The 11177-nt window shown below is 43.7% G+C and overlaps 1 non-coding gene across 1 annotated transcript; it reads left to right on the top strand.

The window, feature by feature from the left end:
• Positions 1–7582: 7582 nt before the first annotated feature.
• LOC121830614 (small nucleolar RNA SNORD22) lies at positions 7583–7708 on the top strand. Its single transcript, XR_006073826.1, has one exon. It is a non-coding gene; the product is annotated as a small nucleolar RNA SNORD22 (small nucleolar RNA).
• Positions 7709–11177: the final 3469 nt, after the last annotated feature.

The following is an 11177-nucleotide window of genomic DNA, read 5'->3' as shown; positions in this document are numbered from 1 at the left end:
TTTACAGATTGTACGGGCTGTCTGTGAAGGTGCCAAGGGCTGGGGCCACTCTGGGTGGTTGGCTGAGATCTTCAGATGGACTGAGTCTGACCCTACAGAACTCATGACAGTGTGTTGACAGCTCACAAGTCACCATTGTGGGAGAATTTACACTGCAAAAAGTGGCAAGCACTACAGATTAGGGTGTATCATTATGTTTGCACTAAGAGTTTTGTAGCTGGGTCGGGGCCCTAGTGAGTCCACGGTTTTGGTTTCTGTTTGTTTTGTTTGTTCAAATCAGCTGTACCAATCTAAAAATCATCCTTGTAAAAATTGTGCCCACACACATGAGCCTTTTTAAGTGCAGGACTGCTGCTGTGCAGGTCTGGATTTGATTCCCTGGCTAAGAGATGGCCTTGTGTTCATATCCTTCTGCTACGCACAGTGGCTGATTGTTTTGGGAACCTTGGTTTTGTGGTGTGATAATGTGGAGCTCTCCATAAGGGGGACAATGGAGTCTGTTTCTGTTCTCTACCTGGAGGGAGATGAGAGCTAATCTGGTTTGTCCACCCTTTTATTTGTCTGTTTATCCACCAGTAAACTCAGATTAATAAGGAAAATATTTTATATACACTAGAAAGGGAAACAGCCCTTTGAGAACTGGAAGATCCAGTTCCCGGGCTCCATGGCTTACTGCTGACCTGGAGCTGAGGTCACTGCACTGAATCCAGCCAGTCCTCTGCAACTGAGAAATGTTTGGACCTCTTTCTGTGGGTGTCATGTTGTTTTACCTGTGGAGAGGTTTAGTAAATCACAATGAGATGTTTTCAGTTAAAGAAATACTGTCCTAGTTGACCTAAGGGGAGTAATAAATGTTTATAAAAATCTATATCTCTAGAATTACTGTAAAGTAAGCTAAACTTTAAACACAATAAATGTAGTCTTTTAGTAAAAATTATTTCAGAAAGTGCTAACACAAGCATTTTTATATGATAATCTAAATCTGTTTGATGTATTCATAGGAAATCTTTGGATAAATCAGTCTAGTTTATACTTTGGGTTTAAGACAGAAGGTTGAATTTTAGTGTGTTAAATAAAATGAGTTTGTACATTTTACTTTTCAGAATATTTTTGTTAACTTTCTAAATCTTCTCATTTTGCACACTGCTTTATTGATGACATAAGCTAACATTGCCACTTATTGTTAAGGAGAATGAAACACAGGGAAAATTATGTCTAGAGTTGAAGGAGGACTCCGTGTAGTGTTTATGTGGTGTACACAAGGCCCTGGTTTCCCAGCACAACAACAAAATTGTGTTACTAACCAAACAAAATCAGAGTTTTGACAATCTGTGCTGGAGAGATGGCTCAGTGCTTGAGGATGCTGGCTGTTCTTCCAGAGAGCTCTGGTTCAATTCCCGGCATCCACATAGCAGCAACTGTCTGGCACTCTAGTTCCAGGGGATCCAATGTTCTCTTCTGGCCTCTGTGAGCACCAGGCATACATGTGGTTCACAGACATATATGCAGGCAAAAATCATGTATGTAAAATAAAAAAATAGTTCTGACAATCTATTAGTATCAATAATAATACTCTGTAGGATATTAATATAATCATAATTTCTGATATCCTCAGTTTAACTTTAAAATCTTGGACTAATATTCACTTAAGTAATGGGAAATCTTTGCAATCCTAGATAATTTTCCTGTAAGCATAATTGTAAACATGTAAACACGTTGTTTTGTTTTTGTTTTTGTTTTTGTCGTACTGTGCTACAGTGACATGCTTTGGACACATTACCAAACATGCTCACTGTTGCTTGTATATAACATTCAGGTATTAGCCATTTATTTAGATTTCTCTGTGAAATAGAGGTTGGCAAATGTGGTGATTTGAATGAAAATGGCCCCTAGACTAATGTGTTTGAATGCTTGGCCTATGGGGAGTGGCACTATTAGGAGGTGTGGCCTTGTTGGAGTAGGTGTGGCTTTGTAGGAGGAAGTGTGTCACTAGGGGTAGGCTTTGAGTTTTCAAAAGCTCAAGCCAGATCACTCTTTCTTCCTGCTGCCTGTGGATCCAGCTGTAGAACTCTCTGCTCCTTCTCCAGCACCATGTCTGCCTGTGTGCTGCCATGTTTCTTGCCATGATGATAATGGACTAACCGCCCATTGTAAGCCAGCCTCAATTAAATGTTTTCATTTATTAGAGTTGTTGTGCTCATGGTTCTCTTCACAGCAACAGAACTTTAACTAACACAGTAAATTTGCTTCAAGTTATGCTTAACTGGGCTGGGAATGCAGAGCAGTGGTCCAGCTTACCTAGCGTATTGAAGATTCCTGATAACTATCATCAAGTACTCAGACAAAAAAAAAGATACAATTATACTTACTGTTAGTAAGTAATTAAGACAAGTAAAGGGTAACAATGGCAGTAGTGCATGCAGGGTAAGGAGAAATGCAATGTGTCCAAAATAAAGAAAAAGTAGGCTTTTACGTAAAGATGTAAATGGTTTATGTATAGGAGTGCCTGTCTGCAGGTGAGTATATATACCATGTGTGTGCAGTGCCCACGGAAGTCAGAAGAGGCTGTCAGATCCCCTCAAACTGGAGTTACAGGTGGTTGTCATGTGGGTGTTGGGAACCAGACTTGGATCCTCTGTGAGAACAGCACATGCCTTTCACTACTGAGCCATTTTTTCAGTCTCCAGAGTTATTTTTCAAGGAAAAAGTGACTAGTTTGTTGTAAAAGGAAACGTTGTTTCTGAAAATGAACCTGACAGGAGAGACGGAACATAAGTGGGTCTAGGAAACTGTAGACGGTTTGCACAACATAAACTGTTTTTGTCTTGCTTTTCAAAAGGAAACAATAAAATATGTTGACATTTTGGTGATGATCTTATTCAAAAATTTAAAAAAGGAATTTGGACCCTTTATTGCCAAATATTGAATTAATATCAAAACAGAATTTGACTTTCCCTCTGTTAAAATGCGAATCCCCCAACTCAGCAAGGGATAACACACAGTCGTCATTCACCTGTGATGCAGCCCGCCCAGAAATAGAGACTAGCATTGTACCAGAAGAATTTTCTGTCATCTGTTGGTTTCATTATCTCCATGCTTCAAAAGAGCAAGTCACTTCATCCCTAAATGTCTAAGAGTCCTTGAAATGATTTTACTGGGGCTGCAGAGACGGCTCAGTGGTTAGAGTACTTACTGCTCTCCTGGAGGACCGAAGTTCTGTTCCCAGCAAGTCAGTTGGCTCATAACAACCTGCAACACCAGCTCCAGGGGATCTGATGCCCTCTTCCTGGCCTCTGAGGGCACCTGCACATACATTTGCACACACACACACACACACACACACACACACATACACACACATTTGTGCACACACACTCAAATAAAATAAAATAAAATAAAATTATTTTACTTATTTTTACACTTACAGAAATTTAGTATTGTTGTTTAGAAAAATACATGATGGCCTTTTTTTCTCAGGCATTTGTGATCTGACTTAAACTCCTGTTCTGTCTATTCCTTCAGCCTTTCTAAAACTAGGCTCCACCCTAGGACAAAAAGGTATCCTTATACCCGTTTACCATGAAGATTCCCTTAGCACCTCCTGCACATCACGAAGATTTGCTCCTTGACCTTATGATAAAGGAACTATTGGGAGTGAGTAGAGTTGAGTTGTTGAATATGTTACAAATATAAAAACAACAATGGATTAACAGGTACAAGTGTTGTGGACTATTCCTTTATACTATGTGAAGATGTGTCACTGTGATTGGTTTAATAAAAAGCTAAGTGGCCAATACCTAGGCAGGAGGTATGGGCGGGACTTCTGGACAGAGAGAGGATTTGGTGAAGAAGAACGCGGAGTCACCAGCCAGATGGAGAGGAAGCAGGATGGGCAGGACAGAGTAAAGGTAACCAAGCCACGTAAAAGAACAGAGACTAAAGATATGGGTTAATTTAAGTTACAAAAACTAGTTAGGAACAAGCCTAAGCTAAGGCAGAGCTTTCGTGTCGTTATTTTGTGAGCTGGCAGCCCAGAGAAAAACCTGCCTACACGCAAGCACTCACGCGTCAGTCCGCCGCATTCTGTGCTCTGCCGTTGCTGTAGTGGGTTGTAGAGGGCCTGTCTGTTTCCTTCTCACACTTGCCCAGAGCTTCTGCTGGGAGTTCTAAGCTAGACGCCAGACTTTCACCAGGAGTCCCAGAGACTCACGAGAAGATGGTGCTGGGGACTCTTTGTTTTTGGTTGACAAGGGTCTCACTCTGTAGCCCTGGCTGTCCTGGAACTCACTCTGTAGATCAGGCTTGCTTGGAACCCAGAGATCTATCTACCTTTTTCTGCTTCCTGAGTGCTGGAATTAAAGGTGTGCACCACCACAACCTGGACACTGGGTACTCTTGACCACTGATGCCTGAGGGAATGGACCCTACCTCCAAATGTGAGCTTCTAAACTGACAGCCCTAGACACCCTCCAGGCTGGACTGAAAGTCTCAGTCAAGGGTTCCAGGTCTTGGATTTTTTTTTTTTCATTTTGGTCTAGAAGTTGTTAAGTTCCTGAAATCTGATGGCTGACTGGCTCAGAATTAATTATACAGAATCAAAGGAACAGATAAGAAGAATGTAATTACAATTATTTATTTGGATCTTTACTTATTTATTTTTAAAATATTTTCATCTGGGTGTATGGGGGTGTTTGTGTTCTCTCATGAGTACGGAGGTCAGAGGGCAGGGTTTTGGAATTCAGGGCTCACCTTCCTTCCATCTTGCTCAAGGTGGGGTTTCTCTTGTTTCTCCCACATTTTCGTGCATGTTTTCATCTATCATCCATCCTCAGAGCACAACCTGCTGGTGTTTATGGGCCTTGTGGCCAAGTCTTACCAAGGAAATATTAGTCGAGTCTACAAATTAATTGAATATTAATTAGTTAATATCTTTCTAAATCTTTCAGAAAAATATGACTGGAGCTGAGATTATATTAATAATACTTGGTAAATGTCTTAAGATTTCTTTCCACACCTCTTAACGCGTGCGGCAACCCCTCCCTAAATGGCTTGTTTCCTCTTTCTACAGATTCCCTTAATTTCTTCCTAAATCTAGGGCATTGCCTTGTTGATCACATCTTATCTACTTTGTCATCGTTCTGAGTGGCTTTTGTGTGGTTACAACCTTGGGCTACCTGAGCCTGGCAGCCATGGTGTTCTCCTTACTCCCAGCCCCTAATCTGCACAAGATCCCGGGGAATATGGAAGCCACAAAAGCAATTTTGCTTTGGAGACAGGGCAGAGAAGCAATAAGCGGTCCTGTGCGTGAGCATCTGTCTGCTCGACAGGTACTCCAATTATTTTCTCCGTCAAGTACAAGCCTGTCTGTGAACAAGTACTTGACTCCACTTCTGGTGTACAGCGGGGGAAAGTCTCCCAGTATTTGAGAGCAAGAGAAACCAAATTCGTGGTGCTTTGCCCGAAGGGCCTGAAGACCGCAAAGAGAGAAAACGGTCATCTTTTTGTTGTCGGTTTGAGCTAACTTGCTCTCATTAGTCCTTTTGAGGATCAGAGACCGAAAAATAGGGAGAATGAAGACAGAGCCCTGCACGTTGGAGGGCCAGATTCCTTACTAACCCAGGATTGCAGCAAGCCTGGTGAGGACTGGAGGCTTTGAAGCTGGATAGCCACATGTGAGCTCAAACCTCTGATCGCTTACTTTCTAGCTGAGCCCAACTTCTGTTTTCTGCAAATGGAGATAAGAGACCACTGTGGGGACCAAGAGAGACTTTTTATGGATGGCCTAGTGAAGTGCTTGTCATATATATCCAGCCTTGGCATTTCTAATAATATTAACAACAATGCAAATGATGATAATAATAGCTTATAGGAAAAAACGAAGTTGGAGGGTATCTACTTAAACTTCCTCTATTTGTAAAGTTCTAAAGTTAGCCTGAATTCTGTTTTATACTGCTTTACTTAAAAACCATATGTGTGTAGGGCATGGTGGCACACGCCTTTAATCCCAGCACTCAGGAGGCAGAGGTCGGGGGATCTCTGTAATTTAGAGGAGAGCCTCGTCTACGTAGTAGTAGTAGTAGTAGTAGTAGTGTGTGTGAGAGAGAGAGAGAGAGAGAGAGAGAGAGAGAGAGAGAGAGAGAGAGAGAGAGAGACTCTATGTGTGTGTATGTACGTGTGTGTGCGATAAAAGGAGTACTCAACAAATATCTACCTAAAAACTTCTCATATGTCAATGATGGAGGCCAGTCAATAACCAAATAGTCAAGAATGTATATAATCTCCTCCTGGTAGTTGCAGGTGGCCTCCACTCTGTCTGTGACGTATTCTCCTTACCAGCTCTGCCCTGGTCTCCTCTCCATGACCACCAAGGAGAGCTGGAGGTTAGAGTGGAGGAGGCTCAGAATAGTACCGCCTTGATTTTGGCAACATGCATATTGTTTCTTCAGCTAACTCAGCATGCTGGAGATCATTTTAACAGCACAGTGTTATCATGTGGTTTCAGTGGAAAAAAAAAGACCCTATGTAAAAATAGCACCTTCTTCCTCAGCATGTCTGCTCCCTTTAATGAAAATAAGGCTTTCGCTTAGACTGAGCCAATGCAGTTATCAAGGCGTGAGCTAAAATCTCATCTGCTTCAAACGCTGCTAGCCAAATTCACTAACAGTGGTACTTACAGATAACTGACAATAAGAAGGCCACGGTGGTAAGAGCCATGAACAATGCAGGATAGCTCACATTCGACACGGAGTTCTTCTAGAACGAGCCCCCAGAGAAAACCATCAGCGAGAAGAGGCCTGGCTGCCTCACATGAGTATTTACAACAATATGAACAAACCGAAAAGGAGCAAGGAGGAATGAGTATCAGGCATGGATTCCTATCCAACCCAATGAAAAAAAATAAAGAGATAAACTAATATCACTCTGGCCATATGGCAAGCTAATGGGTTGCTTCTTAGAGAACGGATCTCATTCCGTCTCACCAGCTTGTGTTCAATCACCTCATCTTCCGTTCTGGGATCGAGGACCTTCTGTGTACATTATTGATGTGAAAACACAACAGAGCAAAGGGAGCTTATTTTATATGTTTAAGGAAAGACTCAGATACACTTGCAAAAATTATCTTAGAAAACATAGTATTAGAAACATGCCGTGAAACAGAGGGTGCGGCTCAGTGGTAGAACACTTGCTTGGCATGTACCAGACCCTGTGTTTGAATCCCCATACTGATAAAAAGGAGAACCAAGTCATTAGCACCCACTTGGGTTATGTACAGAATGTGGCCCAAACCAAGCTCAGGGAGATGATTAATTGTGTTATCCAGATTCCCTTCTAAGAACTAAGTTGGACTATTAAGTTCTCTGTGAAGACACAGTTTGCCAAGTTCAGCTGTGATCACCCATCATTTTTATGGAATGAAATGTACTCACAAAATAAGAAGAATTGTCGCTTTCAATGCAAGAAATCTCCTGAAACAATAAATGCTCCAGGGAGCTTACTCTGGCTTCTGGAAGCCTCTAGCCTCTTTGACCCCAGTTAACTGGGGTAGTTGTTGCAGAAATCAGCTTGGAAGATCTAAAAATGACCCCAGAAAAGGGACATTCACACATTTTACTTCCTGTCCCAGCCCCAGAGCCTAAGAAGGAGGTCTTACTGGGGCTGGCCTGGGTGGAAGACGATCATTTGTTCTAGAAGAAGCTTCCTGAGTGGCCATCAGCGCCTGGCTGTGGGGAAGGGCAGAATCACCACTGTTGAGGTGTGGGTTTATCTTTTCTAGGAAGAATAGGAGCATGGGAATAGAGACCACGTTCAAGAACAAGAGGGGACTCTTTAGATCCCTTCTTGAGTTACTTTGTTCAAGACAGCATGCTGTTCATTTTCCTGATAAAGCTACCTGTAGCCGTAAAAACAAACAAACGAAGCAGAATTACAAAGGGAACCCAGGGCAAGGAAGTACAGAAGCTTTGCCTCAAGCCACCATTTCCCTCAGAGCTCTGATGGTGAGATAAGCTTCTGCTCCAAGGATTAATGAGCTCAGCACCCAGTTTCCTGGTTGCACCCAGCCCGAGATGAGATGCATGTGTGTGGATATGGTAGGTTGCAAAATGTGTGCACCCTTGTGATGGTTGATGGCTAATCTCCACTGTCAAGTTGATCGCATTTGGCATCAAGTAAGAGACACACCTCTCTGTGTGTGGGCTTGTGTGAGCTTGTGTGGGTATTTCCTGGAAGAATGAGTGGAGGGGGAATAACTGTAGTCAAGATTGGGGAGCAGCTTCTGGAGGCAGCCCGTATGTGAAGAGTTCCAAGGGAAAGCAGTGCTGGCTTTGCCTGCCTGCCTTCACTTTTTGCTGGTGAGTGCATCTATTCTGTTGCTGCCTCTGCTGCCACCCTTCACCCTGGAACCCAGATTCTTGGGCCTTCTGATGTGGATTGAAGCCCAACTGCTCTCCACAATCCTCCAAACTGTCAGTTCTAGATTGGGACTGCTGAGCCACCCAGCCCGGTAGACTTAATGTTCTCAGTCTCTCTAGTATACAGACTGCTACTCTTGAACCACCCAGCCAATATAACACACCCCTTGTGATTGGTTCAGATCCTCTAGAGAATCCGAAGACAGTCTTCCTACCTCCCTCTGACTCGGTAGACTTTTCCATTGAGATACAGAATCTGTTTTCCCCCTAAATTTGCCTTTGATGATGTCACTGACTTTGGATGTGGGAACATTAACAAACAGGACATCAGCAGAAGCTTTAAATTATTGAAAATTATATTGAATTTATTGCAAATTATTTATTTACTTAAGAGCACACATGTGCCACAGCATGTAGATGGAAGTCAGGTGGCAACTTGCCAGAGTTGGTTCTCTCGTTCCACCACATGGACCCCGGGGTCTGAACCCAGGACAGCAGGCGGGAAAGCCAGTTATTTCATCCACAGAGCCATCTTGCCAGTCCGAGGAGAAGTTTTACTGCTGTTTCACAATGTGATGCGCTTTCTCTTGGCCACCTTTGTGACAAACTTGCTTGTCTGCTGGAGCCTGGGAGAAGATGCGAGGAGAGGACAAGCACTTTCAGCTGAGACCCTGTCATATGAGGGGGGGAGCCCTGGCTGAACCTGCCCAGCCCAGGAGTATTTCCTTCCGAGCCACCAGGCGGTGAGAGATGCCCATGTTCCTAATCACAAGCCGCTGCACTCTGGCGTTTGTCTAAAGGACAAGCTGTTCAAACAGGAAAGTCCACCTTTCTGTGTCTTCTCTGTAGACAAGTAATTCTGAAATAATAGGATGAGACCAGAGTGCCGAGTGACATCATCCTAGAAAACCAAGGACAAAGCTGCGGACTGATGTTAGCAGTGTCCTCTCCATCCCACATCAGACTGTGAAAATCGTAAGCATGCAGCATCCAGCTGTAATGCAGGTGAGCACTGATACAAGAGACGTCTCGATCTCAAAGAAATTCGCTGCCAGAGTCTATGTGATTTATTTACGGCATAAGCCCCGGGGTTACCTCTCCACCTTTATATTTTAACTTGGTGGTAGAGAACTACAGATCCAGATGGAGGCAGTTTTAAAAGTTAGCTGATTTGATTTCCATGGCAGCTGTCATTCCACGCAAAGGTTATGATAATCTGTCAGGAGAACTGCAGTCCAAGCAGAAAGCAGTGCAGATGTTCCAAGTAATCTGTTAGGAGAACTACGGTCCAAGCAGAAGGCAATGTTGACAGGCCTGTGGTTGAGAGAAGCCGCCACAGAGATGCTGGAAGCCAGGGCCGTTCCCACCTCTGAGTGCAAGAAAGATGGCCGCAGGGGAATGCAGCCCTGCATATTTCACCAGCCCCCCAGGGCATATTATGCGGCTGCCCAGTAATGTCTCAAGTTCCTTCCCAGCAAGGACTCACAGTCATCAAGAACTGGTTAAGTGATGTTCAATGTATTCTGTTTAATGAGGCTGAGCAGACAGGGATTCACTTTATTACAGTTTCCGTGAAAACGACTAAACTTTTCAAGAGTTTAACGCTTAAAAATTCGAAGCTTCAGTTCCCTAGAAAACTCACTTTTTTTTTTCTGACAATGCAGATTGGTGAGTTATTAATTCAGATGCAGTCACTTGACATTGTAATGGAGCCCAATAGTACAACAGGACAATCATTTCAGAGTAATGGGGGAGCAGCCGGGACTCGTTGATAGTGGGACTGTGGTGTGCGCGTGCATGTGTGTGTGTCTGTCTATCTAAATGCTGTGCTTGTGTGGCATTGGTTGTTGTTCCTCAAATGCTACCTACTCACCAAGTAGCCTGGCTGGCTTGTCAGTGGGCCCAAGGATCTGCCCGTCTCTGTCTTCCCAATACAGGACTTAAGAATGTGCACTGCCATATTCAGCCTTTTCAAGTGGCTTCTGGGGTTTGAACTCGGATCTTCAAGCTTAAGAGGCAGGCTCTTTGCTGACTGAGCCATCTGCCCAGTCGCTTGATTATCTTACAAAGCACATCTCAGCATCCGGTGGCCTCTGCTGTACATGGCTCACTTTTCTCTGGGCTTCCAGTTGCCCTTCTCCTCAGCCATTTTCTCCTCTCCTTCCAGACATCCCCGGCTTCAGATCAGCTTTCACAGAGCCCATCTGTGGGAGCCCTACATCTGGGCTTCTGGTGTGTCCTCCTCCACCCTTATCACACTTGCAGTGAACACAGTAGAGTGATCACCACCGTGGCTGATGACTTTACTTTAGTAAGGGTCGGCATAGATTCTGTACAGGGCACATCCTCGCTCATCCTTTGTCCTGCCATGTCTATTATGTCATCTAAAAGGTCTGATTTTATCTCATCTCTCCAAGGCTACAGGCGTCTATCATACTGCTTTCTCATCCAGGAATTATAGAGCAGAGAGACCTGTGGAAGAGAGTATTGGAGCTGGTGGTAGAGTCCAGTGGCAGAGCAGCTTCCAATATATGAAAAAGTCTACATTCTCTGTCCAGTACATGCATAACACACACACACACACACACACAGAGAGAGAGAGAGAGAGAGAGAGAGAGAGAGAGAGAGAGAGAGAGAGAGAGAGAGAGAGAGAGAGAGAGAAGGCATTTGATGTAAGACTTTAAGACTTGAGTCCTAGGTAGGCCTGGTTCTGTCCTGTGGTAACTGTGGTAACTGTGATAATTGACAACTGGTTTTCTCTCCTAA

This window comes from Peromyscus maniculatus, chromosome 6, assembly GCF_049852395.1.
Source record: "Peromyscus maniculatus bairdii isolate BWxNUB_F1_BW_parent chromosome 6, HU_Pman_BW_mat_3.1, whole genome shotgun sequence".
NCBI classification, from domain to species: Eukaryota; Metazoa; Chordata; class Mammalia; order Rodentia; family Cricetidae; genus Peromyscus; species Peromyscus maniculatus.
Note: the sequence above shows the minus strand (reverse complement) of the source record. Positions and strands in the feature narration are given on the sequence as shown.